Raw genomic sequence first — 22,099 nt, 5'->3', positions numbered from 1 at the left:
CACCGTTGCGGTCTACCAACAAGGGCCTAATCTGAAATGGGCCCACACAGCTCCATGCAGGGGTTAAAGGTATTCAAAGTTCACGGACCATTTGTGCCTGGACAGGAGCCGCTTCTGTCCTGAGCTCCCCAGCTTAGTGGAGCTGGCAGATTATCTTTTCCCCCAAGGCCGGGAGAATGGCTCAGGGTGTGCATCAGGACCTATCTCAGGCCCAGGGAAATCAATGGCCACTGAAGCTGGCTTGGTGGCTTGGGGATACGTTAAATAAACGCAAGTACTTAGCTTTTGCCGAGAGAGCTGTTCTTCTGTGGTTTGGGAGGTGTGAGTAGACTGTGCGGCTGGCTGTCTCTCCCTGAGGAAACCACGTCCTGAATGCCACCACCAGCCCTGCTGCAGTTGCTCTGGAGGATTGTGCCTGAGGGGCACTGGTTCCTGCCGAGTCAGGTCCAGCAACTCCTTGCAGCTTCTGACCCATCTCTCCGTTCCCCTGCCACTCAGTCTGACTTCTGAACTTTGCCTTTGGTGTTCAGAGATCCTCCCTTGTCATATATATAACCATTTCACTTGTTTTTTCAAGTCTTTGTTGTAAGAGGGGTCCTGGAAGCATCTGACTATTCCACCATCTTGGCCCCGCCTCACCCCAGAGCAACCTTAAGAATTGTTTCAGAGATGGCAAGACTTGTCAGCCTGGGTCCCTGGATCACTGCATTGAGGAGGCCCACCTCAGTGACAGACCTAGAGGAGGAGGCCCACCTCAGTGACAGACAGTACAGGAGCTAGAAGTAAACTTTTATTTTGAGCTTGAGCCATTATCTGTGTTTGGGTCTATTTCTTCAGCACTTAGCCAACTTTAACAAATACACTCGAGCAGTGACTTAGTAATTGAAGTCGTGGGTCTGTTGGCCTAATGCATTCATTCCTTTTTTTGTCTCTGGCAGTTGGTGATTGATTGATCGTGGTCCAGCATGCAGAAGTGAGTGAGTGGTGAAAAGCAGCAGAGCTGATGGATTGTGAAGATGTGTTTGAAGGCTGTCACACTCCCTACTTCAGGGTAAGGCAAAGGCAGTGGCTGCCACTGTTACTCTGACTTTGCCAGGTCATAGGGACTCTTGTCTCTCCAGCCTCTTGGAATTAGTGCAATGGAATACCCTGCCTGTGAAAGGTTCCCAAAGCCTCTGTTGATTCAACTCATAGACACTATGCCAGTGAATAATTGTGAAGAGAAAACCATTAGGTTTTGGGTGATAGGATGGAATTCATTATGTGGGTGGAAATATGTCAGGCATCATAAGGGATTTATTGACATGAGACATGATTTTCCTAGAACCAGGGAAGGGTTGTTGGGACTTCCTGAGGTGTGTTGTCGAGAATGGAACCAGGTCTGATTGCCCTTTTCCTGTACCATATCAGGTTGTTAGCTCTGCCAGCTCACATTCCCTCAACCACCATCCTCCTTCTCTGTGGATCACTTTCCTTAGCTGTTCTTTTGTTAATTACCTTTTCTAGAAAGGAAACAGCTTGCCAAAGAGTTGAGGATTCCAGGTTTGGTGGATAATAGCATTAGCAAAGCACATGGTTCTGCAAGTTCCACTTTATCCTTTGTCACTGGCAGTCACATGTCCATTTACTCATCTATTTACAGTTCCTAGTGAATCAGGCAAGGAGCTCTGGTGGCGCAAAGGTTAAGCACTTGGCTGCTAACCATAAGGTTGGCAGTTCAAACCCACGCACCAGCTGGGAGAAAAACCTGGGAATCTGATGGCACCTAACAACAGTGAATCAGGCATTGGCATTGGGAGCATTATGACCAAGGCTGCCTTTGAGCTCTCATTTGTGCTGAAGAGTTTTGAGGCCAGAAGGACAAAGTCACTGTTTGGTGTACCCTTCTGAGAGTCCAGGTCGAAGTCTTGGAAGAAGGAGTAGAAAAGATACCACATCTCTTTTTGAGCTCTCCAGCTTCTCCAGCTTGAACTCAAAGCAGACTCCTTGAAGAGAAAATTACAACTAATAGAAATCTAGGCAGAGCCAAGGATGGTTAGGAAAGAGGGACAGGGAGTGAAAAATTAAAAAAGAAAAATTGTATTCAGCTTAAAAACTGGTTGGAGTGTTGTTTTCAGCTTAGGATAGTAATTTGGAGCCCTTACTAGATAATGTCCCATTGCCCAGCCTCAGACAGAGGGCAGCCAGAAAGGCTGATGTCCTTAGGTTCCTCACATGGCTCGGTAATGAATGTAATTTACTGAGCAAAACAGACAAGTAGGGGCTGTAGATCTCTGGAGATTTCCATCAGTGTACATCATTACTGCTGTGGAGTGAAGCATGTGTGTGGGGATGAGCAAAGCAGAGAAAAGGCAGCTGCAAGAGCATGTCAGCAACTGAAGAATCCAGGTGAGCAGCCAGGCACAGGCAGACCACAGCTCGGGATGGAGGTTGCTAAGGAAAGGAGCTGGTCTTTGCCAGGTTTTCTCAATAAAGGAAAAGAGTTGGGCTTTGTGAGCTCTACTCATTTGCCTCTATGGCTCCCTATATCATCTGTTTTAAAAAAAAAAAAATTATTTTTTTAAGAGTAACTAAAAACTATGTTTTTTTTAAAGTATAACATGTCAGAAATAGCACTTGACTGGCATGTGTAAATGCTGTACAATGATAAAATTGTAGAGTAAGCCATTCTTTAAGTATCAATTAGGGGCCAAAGAACGTAGTCCTAGAGATTAGGTCAATGCAGTTGACATTTTGATCCAGACAGTTCTTGTTTGTTGCGGGGGCGGGGGGAAGGGGGAGTTGTAGGATGTTTAGCAGCATCACTGGCCTCTGCTCACTGGATGCCAGTAGCACTGCCCCCCTCCCGAATTGTGACAATCAAAAATGTCTCCAGACATGGCAGATGTCTGCATGAGCGGGGAGGGGCACCAAAAGAGCCCCAGTTGAGAGTGACTCCAGTGGGAGATAGGACTTTATTCTTGCTCTGAGTTTCTCTGGGATTGTATTTTAATGATTTAACCTCATCGTGCCTCAGTTTCCCTACCTGTAGACACAGTGTAAGGAAGTAATGTGCACAGAACTGCGTGGCAACTAGGGGGATGTGTAAGTGCTCAGAAACAATACCTATCTGCCCACATTTCCAAGACCCAAAGATCACTCTTAATCTTTGTGATGGCAGTAAGTGAGGGGCAGTGGGAATTTGGAGAAGGGTAAAGGCTTAGTGGTGTGGGAAATGGTAAACAGTAGTGGCATCTGAGTTTATTTGAAGGCATCCTGTCCTAGTTTATTGTGACAGTGTATTCTGGATGAAGGCTTTCTTTTGGAGAGGAAAGAAAGAGGAGGGTGGAGGAGGCAGGAAGGAGGCTGTTCAGAAGAGCAGTCAGGAAAGTGCACTTGGTGGGGCGATCTCGTGATGTGAAAGTGACTCATGTATAATTGGACCAGAGGACACAGAGAAGTAACCTCCAAAATCAAAGTGTCTTTTCAAATGACTGCTGATCCAGAAGAGTTGTTGCAGGTGATTAATGCAGACCAAAAACTTTTTGGAAAAGTCTCTTCGTTCTAGAGCCTTTAGGTTTCTGTCTCCTCTCTTTTGGAATATGGAAAAACGTTGTCTTCACATAGGCTTTTCATAAATGCTTGACTATGATCCGTGTGTTCTTTTATTACTCTTCAGAACTGTGTGTTGAAAAGGTGAAAAAGGCTGTAATCCTAACCTAGACCTGAGTGATCTACGTTATTTTGATAGAAAGCAGCAACTTGACTCTAAGACGGGCAGTGCAGGAATTAGATGTAAACCATCCTGGAAGGCTAGCATTCACCCTTGCTGTGTTTTTGGTCTCTGTAGTGTTAGACACACTTGCAAAGTTTATGACAGACGTGGACAAATCTTGGATCTAATACGTGGAGAAGCCGTCTTAGACAGGTAGCCTTGTTTTTTCATCTTCTGTCTGCCCTGCATTTATAGTACTAGGTGTTAAGTTTTTTTTTTTTTAATAATTTTTATTGTGCTTTAAGTGAAAGTTTACAAATCGAGTCAGTCTGTCACACATAAACCTATATACACCTTACTACATACTCCCATTTACTCTCCCCCTAATGAGTCAGCCCGCTCCCTCCCTCCAGTCTTGCCTTTCGTGACCTTTTTGCCAGTTTCTAACCCTCTCTACCCTCCCATCTCCCCTCCAGACAGGAGATGCCAACCCAGTCTCAAGTTTCACCTGATACAAGTAGCTCACTCTTCATCAGCATCTCTCTCCAATGCATTGTCCAGTCCCTTCCATGTCTGATGAGTTATCTTCGGGAATGGTTCCTGCCCTGGGCCAATAGAAGGTTTGGGGACCATGACTGCCGAGATTCTTCTAGTCTCAGTCAGACCATTAAGTCTGGTCTTTTTATGAGAATTTGAGGTCTGCATCCCACTGTTCTTCTGCTCCCACATGGGTTCTCTGTTGTGCTCCCTGTCAGGGCAGTCATTGGTTGGCCAGGCACCATCCAGTTCTTCTGGTCTCAGGATGATCTAAGTCTCTAGTTCATGTGGCCTTTTCTGTCTCTTGGGCTCATAGTTATTGTGTGACCTTGGTGTTTTTCGTTCTCCTTTGATCCACGTGGGTTGAGACCAATTGATGCATCTTAGATGGCCGCTTGTTAGCATTTAAGACCCCAGATGCCACACTTCAAAGTGTGATGCAGAATGTTTTCATAATAGAATTTATTTTGCCAATTGACTTAGAAGTCCCCTTAAGCCATAGTCCGCAAACCCCCGCCTTTGCTCCACTGACCTTCGAAGCATTCAGTTTATCCTGGAAACTTCTTTGCTTTTGGTCCAGTCCAGTTGAGCTGACCTTCCCTGTATTGAGTATTGTCCTTCCGTTCACCTAAAGTAATTCTTATCTACTAACTAATCAGTTAACTAATCAGTAAATAACCCTGTCCCATACTCCCTCCCTCCCCCCTCTTGTAACCAGAAAAGAATGTGTTCTTCTCAGTTTATACTATTTCTCAAGATCTTAGAATAGTGGTCTTATACAATATTTGTCCTTTTGCATCTGACTAATTTCACTCAGCATAATGCCTTCCAGATTCCTCCATGTTATGAAATGTTTCACAGATTCGTCACTGTTCTTTATCGATGCGTAGTATCCCATTGTGTGAATATACCATAATTTATTTAACCATTCATCTGTTGATGGACACCTTGGTTGCTTCCAGCTTTTTGCTATTGTAAACAGAGCTGCAATAAACATGGGTGTGCATATATCTGTTTGTGTAAAGGCTCTTATTTCCCTCTTCTGAGGAGTGGGATTTCTGGGTTGTATGGTAGTTCTATTTCTAACTTTTTAAGAAAATGCCAGATAGATTTCCAAAGTGGCTGTACCAGTTTACATTCCCACCAGCACTGTATAAGAGTTCCAATCTCCCTGCAGCCCCTCCAACATTTATCATTTTGTGTTTTTTGGATCAATGCCAGACTTGTTGGAGTAAGATGGAATCTCATTATAGTTTTAATTTGCATTTCTCTAATGGCTAATGATCGAGAGCATTTTTCTCATGTATCTGTTAGCTGCCTGAACACCTTCTTTAGTGAAGTGCGTGTTCATATCCTTTGCCCACTTTTTGATTGGGTTGTTTGTCTTTTTGTGGTTGAGTTTGAACAGAATCATACAGATTTTAGAGATCAGGCGCTGGTCGGAGATGTCATAGCTTTAAATTCTTTCCTAATCTGTAGGTGGTCTTTTTACTCTTTTGGTGAAGTCTTTCGATGAGCATAGGTGTTTGATTTTTAGGAGCTCCCAGTTATCTGGTTTCTCTTCGTCATTTTTGGTAATGTTTTGTATTCTGTTTATGCCTTGCATTAGGGCTCCTAAGGTTGTCCCTATTTTTTCTTCCATGATCTTTATCGTTTTAGTCTTTATGTTTAGGTCTTTGATTCACTTGGAGTTAGTTTTTGTGCATGGTGTGAGGTATGGGTCCTGTTTCATTTTTTTGCAAAGGGATATCCAGTTATGCCAGCACCGTTTGTTAAAAAGACTGTCTTTTCCCCGATTAACTGATACTGGGCCTTTGTCAAATATCAGCTGCTCATATGTGGATGGATTTATATCTGGATTTATATCTGGATTTATATCTGGGTTCTCAATTCTGTTCCATTGGTCTATGTGCCTGTTGTTGTACCAGTACCAGGCTGTTTTGACTAGTGTGGCTGTATAATAGGTTCTAAAATCAGATAGAGTGAGGCCTCCCGCTTTCTTCTTCTTTTTCAGTAATGCTTTACTTATCCGAGGCTTCTTTCCCTTCCATATGAAGGTGGTGATTTGTTTCTCCATTACATTAAAAAAGGTCATTGCAATTTGGATCGGAAGTATAGATGGCTTTTGGTAGAACAGACATTTTTACTATGTTAAGTCTTCCTATCCATGAGCAAGGTATGATTTTCCACTTAAGTAGGTCCTTTTTAGTTTCTTGAAGTAGTAGTTTGTAGTTTTCTTTGTATAGGTCTTTTACATCTTTGGTAAGATTTATTCCTAAGTATTTTATCTTCTTGGGGGCTACTGTGAATGGTATTGATTTGGTTATTTCCTCTTCGATGTTCTTTTTGTTGATGTAGAGGAATCCAAGTGATTTTTGTATGTTTATCTTATAACCTGAGACTCTGCCAAACTCTTGTATTAGTTTCAGTAGTTTTCTGGAGGATTCCTTAGGGTTTTCTGTGTATAAGATCATGTCATGTGCAAATAGAGGTAATTTTACTTCCTCCTTGCCAATCCGGATGCCCTTTATTTCTTTGTCTAGCCTAATAGCTCTGGGTAGGACCTCTAGCACAATGTAGAATAAGAGCGGTGATAAAGGGCATCCTTGTCTGGTTCCCGTTTTCAAGGGAAATGCTTTCAGGCTCTCTCCATTTAGAGTGATGTTCGCTGTTGACTTTCTTTAGATGCCCTTTATTATGTTGAGGAATTTTCCTTCAATTCCTGTTTTGCTGTGAGTTTTTATCACGAATGGGTGTTGGACTTTGTCAAATGCCTTTTCTGCATCAATTAATAAGATCATGTGGTTTTTGTCTTTTGTTTTATTTATATGGTGAATTACATTAATGGTTTTTCTAATATTAAACCAGCCTTTCATACCTGGTATAAATCCCACTTGGTCGTGGTGGATTATTTTTTTAATATGCTTTTGAATTCCATTGGCTAGAATTTTGTTGAGGATTTTTCATCTATGTTCATTAGGGATATAAGTTTGTAACTTTCTTTTTTTGTGATGTGTTTACCTGGTTTGGGTATCAGGGATATGGTGGCTTCATAGAATGAGTTAGGCAGTATTCCATCATTTTCTATGCTTTGAAATACCTTTAGTAGTAGTGGTGTTAACTCTTCTCTGAAAGTTTGGTAGAACTCTGCAGTAAAGCCATCCGGGCCAGGGCTTTTTTTTATTGGGAGTTTTTTGATTACTGTTTCAAACTCTTTTTTTTATTATGCGTCTATTTAGTTGTTCTACTTCTGATTGTGTTAGTTTAAGTAAGTAGTGTTTTTCTAGGAATTCATCCATTTCTTCTAGGTTTGCAAATTTGTTAAAGTACAATTTTTCGTAATAATCTGATATGATTCTTTTAATTTCAGTTGCGTGTGTTGTGATGTGACCCATCTCGTTTCTTATTCGGATTATTTGTGTCCTTTCCTGTATTTCCTTAGTCAGTCTGGCCAGTGGTTGATCAATTTTGTTAATTTTTTCAAAGAACCAGCTTTTGGCTTTGTTAATTCTTTCAATTGTTTTTCTGTTCTCTATTTCATTTAGTTCAGCTCTAATTTTTATTATTTGTTTTCTTCTTGTGCGTGATGGATTCTTTTGTTGCTCACTTTCTATTTGTTCAAGTTGTAGGGACAGTTCTCTGATTTTGGCTGTTTTTTCTTTATGTATGTGTGCATTTATTGATATAAATTGACCTCTGAGCCCTGCTTTTGCTGTGTCCCAGAGGTTTTGATAGGAAGTGTTTTCATTCTCATTGCATTCTATGAATTTCTTTATTCCCTCCTTAATATTTTCTATAAGCCAGTCTTTTTTGAGCAGGGTATTGTTCAGTTTCCAAGTATTTGATTTCTTTTCCCTGGTTTTTCTGTTATTCATTTCCACTTTTATGACCTTGTAGTCTGAGAAGATGCTTTGTAATATTTCTATGTTTTGGATTCTGCAAAGGTTTGTTTTATGCCCTAATATGTGATCTATTCTAGAGAAAGTTCCATGTGCACTAGAAAAAAAAGTATACTTTGCAGCTGTTGGATGGAGTGTTCTGTATAAGTCTATGAGGTCAAGTTGGTTGATTGTAGCAATTAGGTCTTCCGTGTGTCTATTGAGCTGCTTACTGAAGGGAAGTCCTATCCTTCTCAGAAAGTGGTGTGTTGAAATCTCCTACTATAATTGTGGAGGTGTCTGTCTCACTTTTCAGTTCTGTTAAAGTTTGTTTTATGTATCTTGCAGCTCTGTCATTGGGTGCATAAATGTTTAATATGGTTCTATCTTCCTGGTCAATTGTCCCTTTAATCATTATGTAGTATCCTTTATCCTTTGTGGTAGATTTAACTTTAAAGTCTATTTTTTCAGATGATTAATATTGCTACTCCTGCTCTTTTTTGCTTGTTGTTTGCTTGATATATGTTTTTCCATCCTTTGAGTTTTAGTTTGTTTGTGTCTCTAAGTCTAAGGCATGTTTCTTGTAGGCAGCATATAGATGGATCGTGTTTCTTTATCCAGTCTGAGACTCTCTGTCTCTTCATTGGTGCATTTAGTCCATTTACATTCAGCATAATTATTTTATTTTATTATTTTTTTTTATAATTATAGATAAGTATGTGTTTATTGCAGTCATTTTGATGCCTCTTTGTGTGTGTTGTTGACAATTTCACTTTTCCACTTACTTTTTTGTGCTGAGATGTTTTTCTTTGTAAAATCTGTGTTCCTCATTATCATAGTAGTTGAATTTATGTTGCTTGAGTCGTTATGTTTTTCCTGGTTTTTATTTTGAGTTATGGAATTGTTATACCTCTTTGTGGTTACCTTAACATTTACCCGTATTTTTCTAAGTAAAAACCTAACTTGTATCGTCCTATATCGCCTTGTTTTCCTGTCCATATGGCAGTTCTATGCCTCCTGTATTTAGTCCCTCTTCTTGATTATTGTGATCTTTTACATAATGACTTCAATGATTCCCTGTTTGGAGCATTTTTTTTTCTTTTTAAAATTAATATTAATTTGTTTTTGTGATTTCTCTATTTGAGTTGATATCAGGATGTTCTGTTCTGTGACCTTGTGTTGTGTTGGTATCTGATATTATTGATTTTGTGACCAAACAATTTCCTCTAATATTTCTATATATATATTCTTGTAGCTGTGGTTTGGTTTTTGCAAATTCTCTAAGCTTGTGTTTATCTGTAAATGTTTTAATTTCACCTTCATATTTGAGAGAGAGTTTTGCTGAATATATGATCCTTGCCTGGCAGTTTTTCTCCTTCAGTGCTCTATATATGTCATCCCAATGCCTTCTTGCATGTATGGTTTCTGCTGAGTAGTCTGAACTTATTCTTATTGATTCTCCTTTTTAGGAGTCATTTCTTTTATCCCTGGCTGCTTTTAAAATTTTCCCTTTATCTTTGGTTTTGGCAAGTTTGATGATGATATGTCTTGGTGATTTTCTTTTTGGATCAATCTTAAATGGAGTTTGATGAGCATCTTGGATAGATAGCCTTTCGTTTTCCATGATGTCAGGGAAGTTTTCTGCCAACAGATCTTCAACTATTCTCTCTGTATTTTCTGTTCTCCCTCCCTGTTCTGGAACTCTAATCACACGCAAGTTATTCTTCTTGATAGAGTCCCACATGATTCTTAGGGTTCCTTCATTTTTTTTAAATTCTTTTATGTGATTTTTCTTTATATTCGTGTCCATTTCCTTATCCTCCAACTCCCCCACTCTGCATTCCAATTGCTCGATTCTGCTCCTCTAACTTCCTATTGAGGTGTCTTATTCTGTAATTCTACTGTTAGTCTTTTGGATTTCTGAATGCTGTCTCTCTATGGATTCTTGCAGCTTATTAATGTTTCCACTATGTTCTTGAATAATCTTTTTGATTTCTTCAACTGCTTTATCAGTGTGTTCCTTGGCTTTTTGTGTAGATTGCCTTATTTCATTTTTGAGGTCACCCCTGATGTCTTGAAGCATTGTGTAAATTAGTTTTTTATATTCTGCATCTGGCAATTCCAGGATTGTATCTTCATTTGGGCAAGATTTTGATTCTTTTATTTGGGGAGTTGTAGAGGTAATCATGTGATTTGATATTGACTGCTGTCTCCAAGCCATCTATAAGATATTGTAATGATTTATTTTATATTTGCTCCCTGAGTCTTATCTTGTTTTGTTTTCTTTCAATATACGTAGATGGGCTACTAGATTGTGCTGTCTTGATTGTTGTAGCCTTTGAATCACTTATGTCCTATTACTAGCTGGCTTGGGCTGTTACCAGGTATATAAGCCTAAGAGTCCATTCACTATTCTTGGGTAGATTCTGATTTTCGGTCACCAAGTGTGTGGTGTAGACTGTCACCTATTCAATAGAGGAGTAGTGGTGATAGTTGTGTGCACCAGATTCTAATAGCAGCAGGGGGTCACACTCCAGTGGGGGCAGGATGCTGACAGGGTTCCCCCAGGTGCCAGTGAGGTAGGTTTGCTCTATTCCTAAAGCACTTTGGTGGGTGGGCTCTGCAGATGTACCTTAGGCACCCAATGCATGTACCTCTACAGATTGGTAGGTGTCACTATCCTCAGACTCCTATGGCAGGAGGCTAGGTGGTTTGGGTGAAGCTTCAGCCCTCAGTTTTCAGTTGTGGGTCAGTGAGGCCTCTGTTTAATAGGTAGAGATATCAGACCTGGGAAACTTGTCTTTCCAGTAATCCGCTAAAACAATGACAGTCAGATCCCTCTCAGAATTGCCTTTGCATTATAATAGCCACCTTGTGGCCTGTAGGGATGAAAGCCCAAGACTGTGGATCTCATATGCTTGGCTGGAGTTGGTTCTGTATTTTCAGTCCAATTTCGGGAAGTCAGGGAAGGATTTTTGGTCCCTGGGTTTTTTGTAGCTGCTTCTTTCAGGCCAGGAGAATGGGTTAGGAAATGACAAAAAACAAACAAACAAAGAAAAACCTCAGAGTACTTCACTCTCTGGCGCAGAAAATTCCAATATTAATGAAGCCGCCTGGGAAGGGGAGGGGAGGGATCAGATAGATAGGAGAGAGTAGCACCCAGGAATATAGACAAAGTTACTTACCTTGCTTGGTGATGACTGTTTTTTCTGAGATTCCTGAGGGGCGTGTAGCCTGTGTGCTCTGGCTGGGTCGAGATTGCCCCCGAGGGTCAGGCCCGTGTCCCGTGCTATTGCCGTCTCAGAAGGCATGGTCAGTTCCTCCGCTCCCAGTCCAAAGCCCAGCTCCAAGGTTCCCCGGCTGGGACGCCGCACTTCAGGCTCCAAAACCAGTCACTGCCTACTGGTGACTTCTCTTCCTGTCAGCCGCACTGCTGCTCTGCCTGCATGCACTAGCTGGGCTTCCCCCGAGGTCACTTCTTGGGGCTAGGGCTGTGTCCCGTGATTTGTGCCGTCTGAGAAGCCGTGGTCAGTTCCTCCGCTCCCAGTACAAAGCCAGGCGCCAAGGTTCCCCAGCTGGGACGCCGCACTTCAGGCTCCAAAACCAGTCGCTGCCTACTGGTGACTTCTCCTCCTGTCAGCTGTGTCGCTGCGCTGCCTGCGTGCACTGGCTGGGCTTCCCCCGAGGTCACTTCTGGGGGCTAGTGCTGTTTCCTGTGTTTGTTCCGTCTCAGGATGCCGTGCTCAGCTCCCCTGCGCCCAGTCCAAAGCCTGGCGCCAAGGTTTTCTGACTGGGATAGTGGCTCCAGGCTCCGAAAACAGTTGCTACTTCCCTATGATTTGTCGTTCTCTGGTTAGCTGCATCCGTGTGCAGCCTGCTTCCACTGGCTGAGTCTCTGTCACTCAGATCAACTCTTTAGGTTTGTGTTTGATGGTCAGGGTTCGTACATTGTCATGTATGTGATCGATTCACTTGTTTTTCTGAGTCTTTGTTGCAAGAGGAATCCGAGGTAGCTTCTACCTAGTCAGCCGTCTTGGTCCCGAGGTGTTAAGTGTTTACTAGAAGAAAGGGACATTTCTGTGTAGCAGAAAGGGGACAGTGAAAGAAGCTGTTCTTGTAGATAGGTTGGTGTCTTAGTCGTCTAATGCTGCTGTAACAGAAATGCCACAAATGGATGGCTTTAACAAAGAGAAATTTGTTCTCTCACAGTTTAGGAGGCTAGAAGTCCAAATTCATGATGCTAGCTCCAGGGGAAGGCTCTTTCTCTGTGTGAGCTCTGGGGGGAGGTCCTTTTCAGCAATCTTCCGATCCTAGAAGCTTCTCAGTGCAGGGGCCTTGGGTCCAAAGGAAGCGCTCCCCTCCTGGTTCTGTGTTCTTGGTGTTAGGAGGTCCCCATGTGTCTGTCCTCACTTCTCTCTTTTACATCTTCAAAGAGATTGATTTAAAATAAAAACTAATTTTGTAGATTGACTCCTGCCTCATTAATATAACTGCCACCAATCCCACCTCATTAACATTCTAGAGGTAAGATTTACAATGCATAGGAAATTACATGAGATGACCAAGTGGTGGACAGTCATACAATACTGGGAATCCTGGCCTAGCCATGTTGACTTACATTTTGAGGGGGACACAATTCAATCTATGACAGTTGGTGTTTGAATGGTTGAAGTTTTTATTTTAGTACTACTCAGAGTGTGGTCCTAGCAGTATCAGCATTACCTGGGAACTTGTTAGAGATGTAAGTGATAGGGGCTCAACCCAGACCTCCTGAATCAGACACTTGGGGTTGGAGCTCAATAATCTGTGTTTTAACAAGCCCTCCATGATTCTTACGTGTGCTAAAATTTGAGAGTGCTGGTCTAGTCATGCGTGATATGCTGAAATTTTATGCGTAGTGTCTACATGTGTATGGAGGGGAAGGGTTAAGGAAGTGCTTTATCAGGTAGTCGGAGGATGAGTAAGACTGTTTTGTGATATACTTTGGGATCATTTTCCCAGGCCGTGGTCTAAGCCTTTAACTATGCTGTCCAGTACAATAGCCACAGGCCACAGGTGGCTATTTATGCTTAAATTAATTACAATTAAAAAAAAAACTTAGTTATTCAGTTGAACTAGCCACCTTTCAAGTGCTTAGTAGCTACATGTGCTTAGTGCTGCCTTATTGGAGAGCACAGATGTAGAGCGTGTTCATCATCACAGAAAGTTCTATTGGCCAGCACTGTTTCAGCCTGTAATGACCCCTGTTTGACTCATACAGGCTGGAAACCCCCACTTGTAGTGATGGTATGTTCTAGTTAAGTGAATACGTCAAGTCGTTGAAAACAGAATTGAGTTTTGGACTTCTGTACTCTGGGGAGACTTTCAGTCTGTAGTTGTATCCTGGTGAACTTTCTACCTTGTGTTGGCATCTGCCTGGTATAGAAAGTGCCGTGGGTCTGTCTCCCACATAATTGAGCACACTGCCTCTAAAATATTTGCTCTTTGATCTGCTAAGCTGTCTCTTTCCATTTGGTCTCCCCATGCCCTGACCATTGGTGGTAAAGCTTGTTTGTGCAGATGTCTCTGTCAGCACTGCCTAGAGCTTTATAAAGAGTCTGGAAGAGGTGACAAGAGAAATTCACCCCTTCTGTTTCCCCAGCGTGGCTCAAAAAACTGTTTCCTAAGAGGATATTAATTGACAAACTTAATCTGTGAAGAGTTATCCTCTGAAGAATTAATCTCTAAGGTGAAATTTCAACAGACATATTACAGCACAGATTTAGTAATTAGTCCCTTTAGTAACGTGGAAAAAATTTCAGTTGTTACTTTATTGCTATTATCAAGGAGCTCTGATGATGCATTGGTTAAGTGCTCAGCTGCTAACCGAAAGGTCGTGGTTCGAACCCAGCAGTTGCTCTGTGGGAGAAAGATGTGGCAGTCTGCTTGTCTAAAGATTACAGCTTTGGAAACCCTATGGGGCAGTCTACTCTGTCCTGTCAGGCTGTTCTGAGTTGGAATTGACTTGATGGTAATAAGTTTGGTTTTGGCGTCACTGTTATCAACAACAGCAATAATTATTCTTAGTTGCTAAGAAATTATCCTAATTGGAACAAATGAAAAGATGTGGAAATGTACAGTTTTTCAAAGATGAAACTGAAAGCTAGCTGGGCCCATGGGAGGGGGTATGAGAGTAAGAACTTTTTTTGTCTTTAGCATTATTGCTGGACGTGAGGGAAGGAGGTGCATAGGGGCTCACATTGATCTTTGGACAGTCTTAACTTGACTGGTTCACTTCTTACGGAGGATGTGGCTTATTCTCTTACTGCCGTCCTCTCTTTAATTTGCGTTTCTTACCCTTTTCTGTGTGCCCAGAACGTTGGAGGGGGCCCAGTGTTTCTCAAGGAGAGTGTTTTGGAGTGATTTATCATTGTATGGGACTGTCCTTGCCCATTTAGGAACATTTAGCATCCCTGGTCACTCGATGCCTGTGTTACTCCAGCCTAACCAAGTCATCGTGTCAAGCAAAGATATCCACCCCACCCACAATACACATTTCCAAATGCCTGTGATTGAGAATCACTGGTAGCTAAAGAGATGAGCTTGGTGTCTTTTTTGGAAGGGAGAAGTGATTAGAGTTGGTGAAGGTGCGGGTGCTCCAAGGGGCTGGCTCATTAATTTCTGACACAGCTGACCCCAAACAGGCACTTCTTGCAGTGCTGGAACTGATGTTGGGAACTACTTTTATTCTGTTAGACTAGAAGAATTGCATTTTGCTACTGCAAGATTTGGCCCTGGAGGGTGAAGGTCAACAGAGGCCTCTGTTTCTGCCACGGAGGGACCTAACTCATGAGCAGGAAGATAGTTCCTGGTCTGGTGCCACTCCAGGGTGTGTCTGCTCTAACATTGGCTGCTCATTCGTACTCTACTTCTTGGCCATTAACATGACTCAGCATTTCCATTTTGGCTTCTCTTCTGGTGTCTTTCTGCTCCTGCTCTCCCTTCTTGCTCCCACAACCTAGCTGATGGTCTGTGTATGGACCAAACTCCAAGAAAAGAATGGACTATGATAGGTTCTGTAGTAGCTATCATCCCTAGATGATGGGCTACATCTCAGTATAGAATAGTAGGGAAGTTGCTAGACTAGATGATTGGGACATGGGGAGTTGTATTTACCATGTGGATATCCTATTTTTTGCATCCGTCAAGTGTGATTCTCTCAGGCACTCATGGATCCCACGAGAATAACGGATAGGTGACTGTCTAAATGTTGAAAGACGTTTTGACATCTGTGACCATTGCTGTTCAACAGCTGGGTTTGTAATATTCTAGTTCTGACAAAGAAAATAACTTGGCTTATTAGTCTAAAAATAAATTCCATATAAATGTTGTCATTTTGGGGATTACTGTCTTAGAGAGTGTAGTTAAAATTTTTTATAGTGGGTTTTGTTCATGTGAACCAACGATTGAGTGTGACTTTACAAGGGAATGCATTATAATATCACAGAGAGCTCTGTCCTTATTCCTGATTCTGTGCCAGGTTAAGAATGACGGTCCAGGTTCCATTGGGACTGGCACAGCTGTGAGCGGGGTGATCTGTGGCAGCACAAAGAGCTCATGATGTCGATGGCTAGGACCTCTAGCACAATTTTGAATAAGAGCGGTGATAAAGGGCGTCCTTGTCTGGTTCTCGTTCTCAGCGGAAATGCTTTCAGGCTCTCTCCATTTAGAGTGATGTTGGCTGTTGTCTTTGTATAGATGCCCTTTATTATGTTGAGGAATTTTCCTTCAATTCCTATTTTGCTGAGCGTTTTTATCATAAATGGGTGTTGGACTTTGTCAAAAGTCTTTTCTGTATCAATTGCTAAGATCATGTGGTTTTTGTCTTTTATTTTATATATATGGTGGATTACGTTAATGGTTTTTCTAATATTAAACCAGCCTTGCATACCTGGTATAAATCCCACTTGGTCATGGTGGATTATTTTTTTGATATGTTGTTGAATTCTATTGGCTCGAATTTTGTTGAGGATTTTTGCATCTATTTTCTTTTTTTGTGATGTCTTTACCTGGTTTTGGTATCAGGGATATGGTGGCTTCATAGAATGAGTTAGGTAGTATTCCATCTTTTTCTATGCTTTGAAATACCTTTAGTAGTAGTGGCGTTAACTCTTCTCTGGATGTTTGGTAGAACTCTGCAGTGAAGCCGTCCGGGCCAGGGGTTTTTTTTGTTGGGAGTTTTTTGATTACCGTTTCAATCTCTTTTTGTTATGGGTCTATTTAGTTGTTCTACTTCTGAATGTGTTAGTTTAGGTAGGTAGTGTTTTTCCAGGAATTCATCCATTTCTTCTAGGATTGCAAATTTCTTAGAGTACAATTTTTCATAATAATCTGATATTATTCTTTTAATTTCAGTTGGTTCTGTTGTGATGTGGTCCTTCTCGTTTCTTATTTGGGTTATTTGTTTCCTTTCCTGTATTTCTTTAGTCAGTCTAGCCAATGGTTTATCAATTTTGTTAATTTTTTCAAAGAACCAGCTTTTGGCTTTGTTAATTCTTTCAATTGTTTTTCTGTTCTCTAATTCATTTAGTTCAGCTCTAATTTTTATTATTTGTTTTCTTCTGGTGCCTGATGGATTCTTTTGTTGCTCAGTTTCTATTTGTTCAAGTTGTAGGGACAGTTCTCTGATTTGGGCTCTTTCTTCTTTTTGTATGTGTGCATTTATCGATATAAATTGGCCTCTGAGCACTGCTTTTGCTGTGTCCCAGAGGTTTTGATAGGACGTATTTTCATTCTCGTTGCTTTCTATGAATTTCCTTATTCCCTCCTTGATGTCTTCTATAACCCAGTCTTTTTTCAGGAGGGTAGTGTTCATTTTCCAAGTATTTGATTTCTTTTCCCTAGTTTTTCTGTTATTGATCTCTAGTTTTATTGCCTTTTGGTCTGAGAAGATGCTTTGTAATATTTCGATGTTTTGGACTCTGCAAAGGTTTGTTTTATGGCCTAATATGTGGTCTATTCTAGAAAATGTTCCATGTGCGCTAGAAAAAAAAGTATATTTTGCAGCAGTTGGGTGGAGAGTTCTGTATAAGTCAATGAGGTCAAGTTGGTTGATTGTTGTAATTAGGTCTTCCGTGTCTCTGTTGAGCTTCTTACTGGATGTCCTGTCCTTCTCTGAAAGTGGTGTGTTGAAGTCTCCTACTATAATTGTGGAGGTATCTATCTCGCTTTTCAATTCTGTTAAAATTTGATTTATGTATCTTGCAGCCCTGTCATTGGGTGCATAAATATTTAATATGGTTATGTCTTCCTGATCAATTGTCCCTTTTGTCATTATATCGTGTCCTTCTTTATCCTTTGTGGTGGATTTAAGTCTAAAGTCTATTTTGTCAGAAATTAATATTGCTACTCCTCTTCTTTTTTGCTTATTGTTTGCTTGGTATACTTTTTTCCATCCTTTGAGTTTTAGTTTGTTTGTGTCTCTAAGTCTAAGGTGTGTCTCTTGTAGGCAGCATATAGATGGATCGTGTTTCTTTATCCAGTCTGTGACTGTCTCTTTATTGGTGCATTTAGTCCATTTACATTCAGGGTAATTATAGATAAATAAGTTTTTAGTGCTGTCATTTTGATGCCTTTTCATGTCTGTTGTTGACAATTTCATTTTTCCGCATACTTTTTTGTGCTGAGGCGTTTTTCTTAGTAAATTGTGAGATCCTCATTTTCATAGTGCTTGACTTTATGTTAGTTGAGTCGTTACGTTTTTCTTGCTTTTTATCTTGAGTTATAGAGTTGTTATACCTTTTTGTGGTTACCTTATTATTTACCCCTATTTTTCTAAGTAAAAACCTAACTTGTATTGTTCTATATCACCTTGTATCACTCTCCATATGGCAGTTCAATGTCTCCTGTATTTAGTCCCTCTTTTCGATTATTGTGATCTTTTACCTATTGACTTCCATGATTCCCTGTTATGTGCATTTATTTTTTTTTAATTAATCTTAATTTGTTTGTTTTTGTGATTTCCCTATTTGAGTTGATATCAGGACGTTCTGTTTTGTGACCTTGTGTTGTGCTGATATCTGATATTATTGGTTCTCTGACCAAACAATATCCTTTAGTATTTCTTGTAGCTTTGGTTTGATTTTTGCAAATTCTCTAAACTTGTGTTTGTCTGTAAATATCTTAATTTCGCCTTCATATTTCAGAGAGAGTTTTGCTGGATATATGATCCTTGGCTGGCAGTTTTTCTCCTTCAGTGTTCTGTATATGTCGTCCCATTCCCTTCTTGCCTGCATGGTTTCTGCTGAGTAGTCAGAACATATTCTTATTGATTCTCGCTTGAAGGAAACCTTTCTTTTCTCCCTGGCTGCTTTTAAAATTTTCTGTTTATCTTTGGTTTTGGTGAGTTTGATGATAATATGTCTTGGTGTTTTTCTTTTTGGATCAATCTTAAATGGGGTTCGACGAGCATCTTGGATAGATATCCTTTCGTCTTTCATGATGTCAGGGAAGTTTTCTGTCAGAAGTTCTTCAACTATTTTCTCTGTGTTTTCTGTCCCCCCTCCCTGTTCTGGGACTCCAATCACCCACAGGTTATCCTTCTTGATAGAGTCCCACATAATTCTTAGGGTTTCTTCATTTTTTTTAATTCTTTTATCTGATTTTTTTCCAGCTATGTTGGTGTTGATTCCCTGGTCCTCCAGATGTCCCAGTCTGCATTCTAATTGCTCGAGTCTGCTCCTCTGACTTCCTAGTGCGTTGTCTAATTCTGTTATTTTATTGTTAATCTTTTGGATTTCTACATGTTGTCTCTCTATGGATTCTTGCAACTTATTAATTTTTCCACTATGTTCTTGAATAATCTTTTTGAGTTCTTCAACAGTTTTATCAGTGTGTTCCTTGGCTTTTTCTGCAGTTATCCTAATTTCATTTGTGATATCTTTAAGCATTCTGTAAATTAGTTTTTTATATTCTGTATCTGATAATTCCAAGATTGTATCTTCATTTGGGGAAGATTTTGATTCTTTTGTTTGGGGGGTTGGAGAAGCTGTCATGGTCTGCTTCTTTAAGTGGTTTGATATGGATTGTTGTCTCCGAGCCATCACTGGGAAACTAGTTTTTCCAGAAAATCCGCTAAAAAAAAAAATGCAGTCAGATCCCTATCAGAGTTCTCCCTCTGGCTCAGGCTATTCAGATGTTAATGAAGCCGCCTGGGGAGGGTGGGGGAGGGAACAGAGAGATAGGAGAGTAGCACCTCAGAATATAGCCAGAGTTGCTTGTCTTGCTTGTAATGACTATTATATCTGAGATTCCCGCGGGGCGCGTCGCCTATGTGTGCTGGCTGTGTGGAGATTGCCCCCGGGGGGTCTGGCCCACTGGAGTCACGGTCAGATCCTCCGCTTCCAGCCCCACGCCCAGCGTCAAGGCTCCCCTACTGGGACGGTGCACTCTCGACTCCAAAATCAGTCGCTGCCTCCCGGGGACTTCTCGTCCCTCCAGCCACGTGGCCGTGCCGCCTCCGAGAACCAGTTGGGCCTCCTCCCGGGGTTAGTTCAGATGGGTGGAGCAGCTCCCCGTGCTTCTGCCGTGACCGAGTGTCCTGGCTGGGACGCTGTTCTCCCCGCTCCAATACCAGTCGCTGCCTCCCGGGAACTTCTCCTACCGGCTGCGTCCCACGCCGCCCGCGCGACCCGGCTGGTCCCCTTCCCGGGGTTATTTCAGGGGGGTGGAGCAACTCCCTGTGTTTATGCCGTACCTGCCTCCAGTCCAAATCCCTGCGGGACGGTTCCCCAGCTCGGACGCTGCTCTTTCTGCTCCAAGACCAGTCACTGCCTCCTGGGGACTTCTCCTACCGGCTGTGTTCCATGCTGCCCATGGAACCGGCTGGTTCCCCTCCCGGGGTTAGTTCAGGGGGGTGGAGCAGCTCTCTGTGCTTGTGCCGTACCTGACTGGTACGCTGGCTCCAGGCTCTGGAAACAATCGCTGCTTCCCCGTATTAGTTCGTTCTCCGTCTCTAAATCTGTGTTTATTGTTCAGGGTTCGTAGATTGTTATGTATGTGATCGATTCACTTGTTTTTCCGTGTCTTTGTTGTAAGAGGGATCCGAGGTAGCGTCTGCCTAGTCCGCCATCTTGGCTCCTTGCTTCCATCTTTTTTCCTGCTGTAAACGGTGCCGCAGTGAACATGGGTGTGCATATACTGTTTATGTGAAGGCTCTTATTTCTCAAGTATATATTCCAAGAAGTGGGATTGCTGGATCATTTGGTAGTTCTATGTCTAGCTTTCTAAGGAAGCGCCAAATTGATTTCCAAAGTAGTACCATTTTACTTTCCCACTAGCAGTGTATAAGTGTTCCAGTCTCTCTACATTTTCTTTAACATTTATTATTTTGTGTTTTTTGGATTAACAGTAGCCTTGTTGGGGTGAGATGGTATCTCATTGTAGTTTTGATTTACATTTCTGTAATAGCTAATGATCGTGAGCATTTCCTCATGTATCTGTTAGCCCCTGAATGTCTTTGGTGAAGAGCCTGTTCATGTCCTTTGCCCATTTTTTAATTGGGTTATTTGTCTTTTTGTTGTTGAGTTTTTGCTGTATCGTGTAGATTTTAGAGATCAGGTGCTGATCGGATTTTTCGTAGCCAAAAACTTTTTCCCAGCCTGTTGGTTAGACCTGCTGTATCTTTGTTGAGTTTCTTTCAAGTTGTTCTGTCCTTCGTCGAAAGTGATGTGTTAAAGTTTCCTACTACTGTTGTAGAACTTTCTGTTTTACTATTGTAGAACTCCAATTCTGTTGGAGTTTGCTTTATGTATTTTGGAGCTCTGTTATTAGGTATATAAATATTTATTATGATTATGTCCTTTTGGTGGATGAACCCTTTAATAGTTAATGATGCCCTTCTGTCTCTTATAATGGATGTTGACTTTAAGTCTGTTTTATCAGAGATTATTATTGCCACTCCTACTCTCTTTTGGTTACTATTTGTTTGATTTTTTTTTCCATCCTTTGATTTTTAACCTTTTATGTCCTCATGTCTGAAGTGTGTCTGTTGTAGGCAACATATTGATGGATCATGGATTATTTTTAATCCATTCTGCTACTCTCTGTCTCTTTTCTGTGTGATTATTGATAGGTATGAATTTACTGTTATTTTGTTATGCCTTTTTTTTTTTGGTGTTGGTAATGATTTCTTTGTTCCACTTAAATTTTTTTGCTAAGTTCTTTCTGTTTATGGATTTTCTTTCCATAACCTCAATTGTTGTTGACTTTGTGCTTACTGATTCTTTTTGATTTTCTTTTTGTTTGGTGAGTAGATTTATTAATTTTGCCTGTGGTTACTCTGAAATTTACCTTTATCTTCCTAAGTTTAAAACAGTCTGTTATAGCTTGATACCACCTTGACTTCCTCTCCATTTATTCCCCCTTTTTGTTTAGAAGTTGTCATTGTTTACAGACTGACAGCTCTGGTACCCTGTTTTCAGTTTTGCACTTTATTTTACTTTTGAGAATTCTTTATCTGTGTTGGTATCTGTGTGATGTTGTTATGTGTCTTAGTTTCAGATTGTTCTCTGATATTGTTGGTTCTCTGTGTGAAGGACTCCCTTTAATGTTTTTTTTAAAGGTTGGTCTGATTTTTACAAATTCCCTTATTTTTCTTTTATCTGAAAATGTTCTAGTTTTGTCATTATAGTTGAAAGACAGTTTTGCTGAGTATATGATTCTTGGTTGGCAGTTCTTTTCTTTGAGTGCTTTATATATGTCATCCCATTACATTCTTGGTACATGTTTTCTGCTGAGAAATCAGTGCTTAGTCTTATTGGTGCCCCCTTGTAGGTGATATTTTGTTTTTGTTGAGCTGCTCTTAGAATTCTTTCTTTGGTTTTGGAAAGTTTGATTATGATATGTGTTAGTGACTTTTTGGGGGTTCTGGCACTGACTCAACGGCACTGGGTTTGGTTTGTTTGGTTTATCCCCTATGGGGTTTGTTGAGCTTCTTGGATGGAAACCTTCT

General features: G+C 41.1%; 1 long non-coding RNA gene across 2 annotated transcripts in view; it reads left to right on the top strand.

Moving 5' to 3' along the window:
• Positions 1-22,099, top strand: part of LOC104847334 (uncharacterized) — a 763,513-nt gene that overhangs the window by 601,720 nt on the left and 139,694 nt on the right. Inside the window, exon 7 of one of the 2 annotated variants that reach the window (XR_010319536.1) lies at positions 939-1,494. The exons of the other annotated variant lie outside the window; for it this stretch is intronic. This is a non-coding gene — a long non-coding RNA (uncharacterized LOC104847334). Of the gene's footprint in view, positions 1-938; positions 1,495-22,099 lie in introns of those variants that run through there. 2 annotated transcript variants of the gene reach the window in all.

The sequence above is a fragment of the Loxodonta africana genome, chromosome 27 (genome assembly GCF_030014295.1).
Source record: "Loxodonta africana isolate mLoxAfr1 chromosome 27, mLoxAfr1.hap2, whole genome shotgun sequence".
NCBI lineage: Eukaryota > Metazoa > Chordata > Mammalia > Proboscidea > Elephantidae > Loxodonta > Loxodonta africana.
This window is presented reverse-complemented; position numbering and strand designations above follow the sequence as displayed.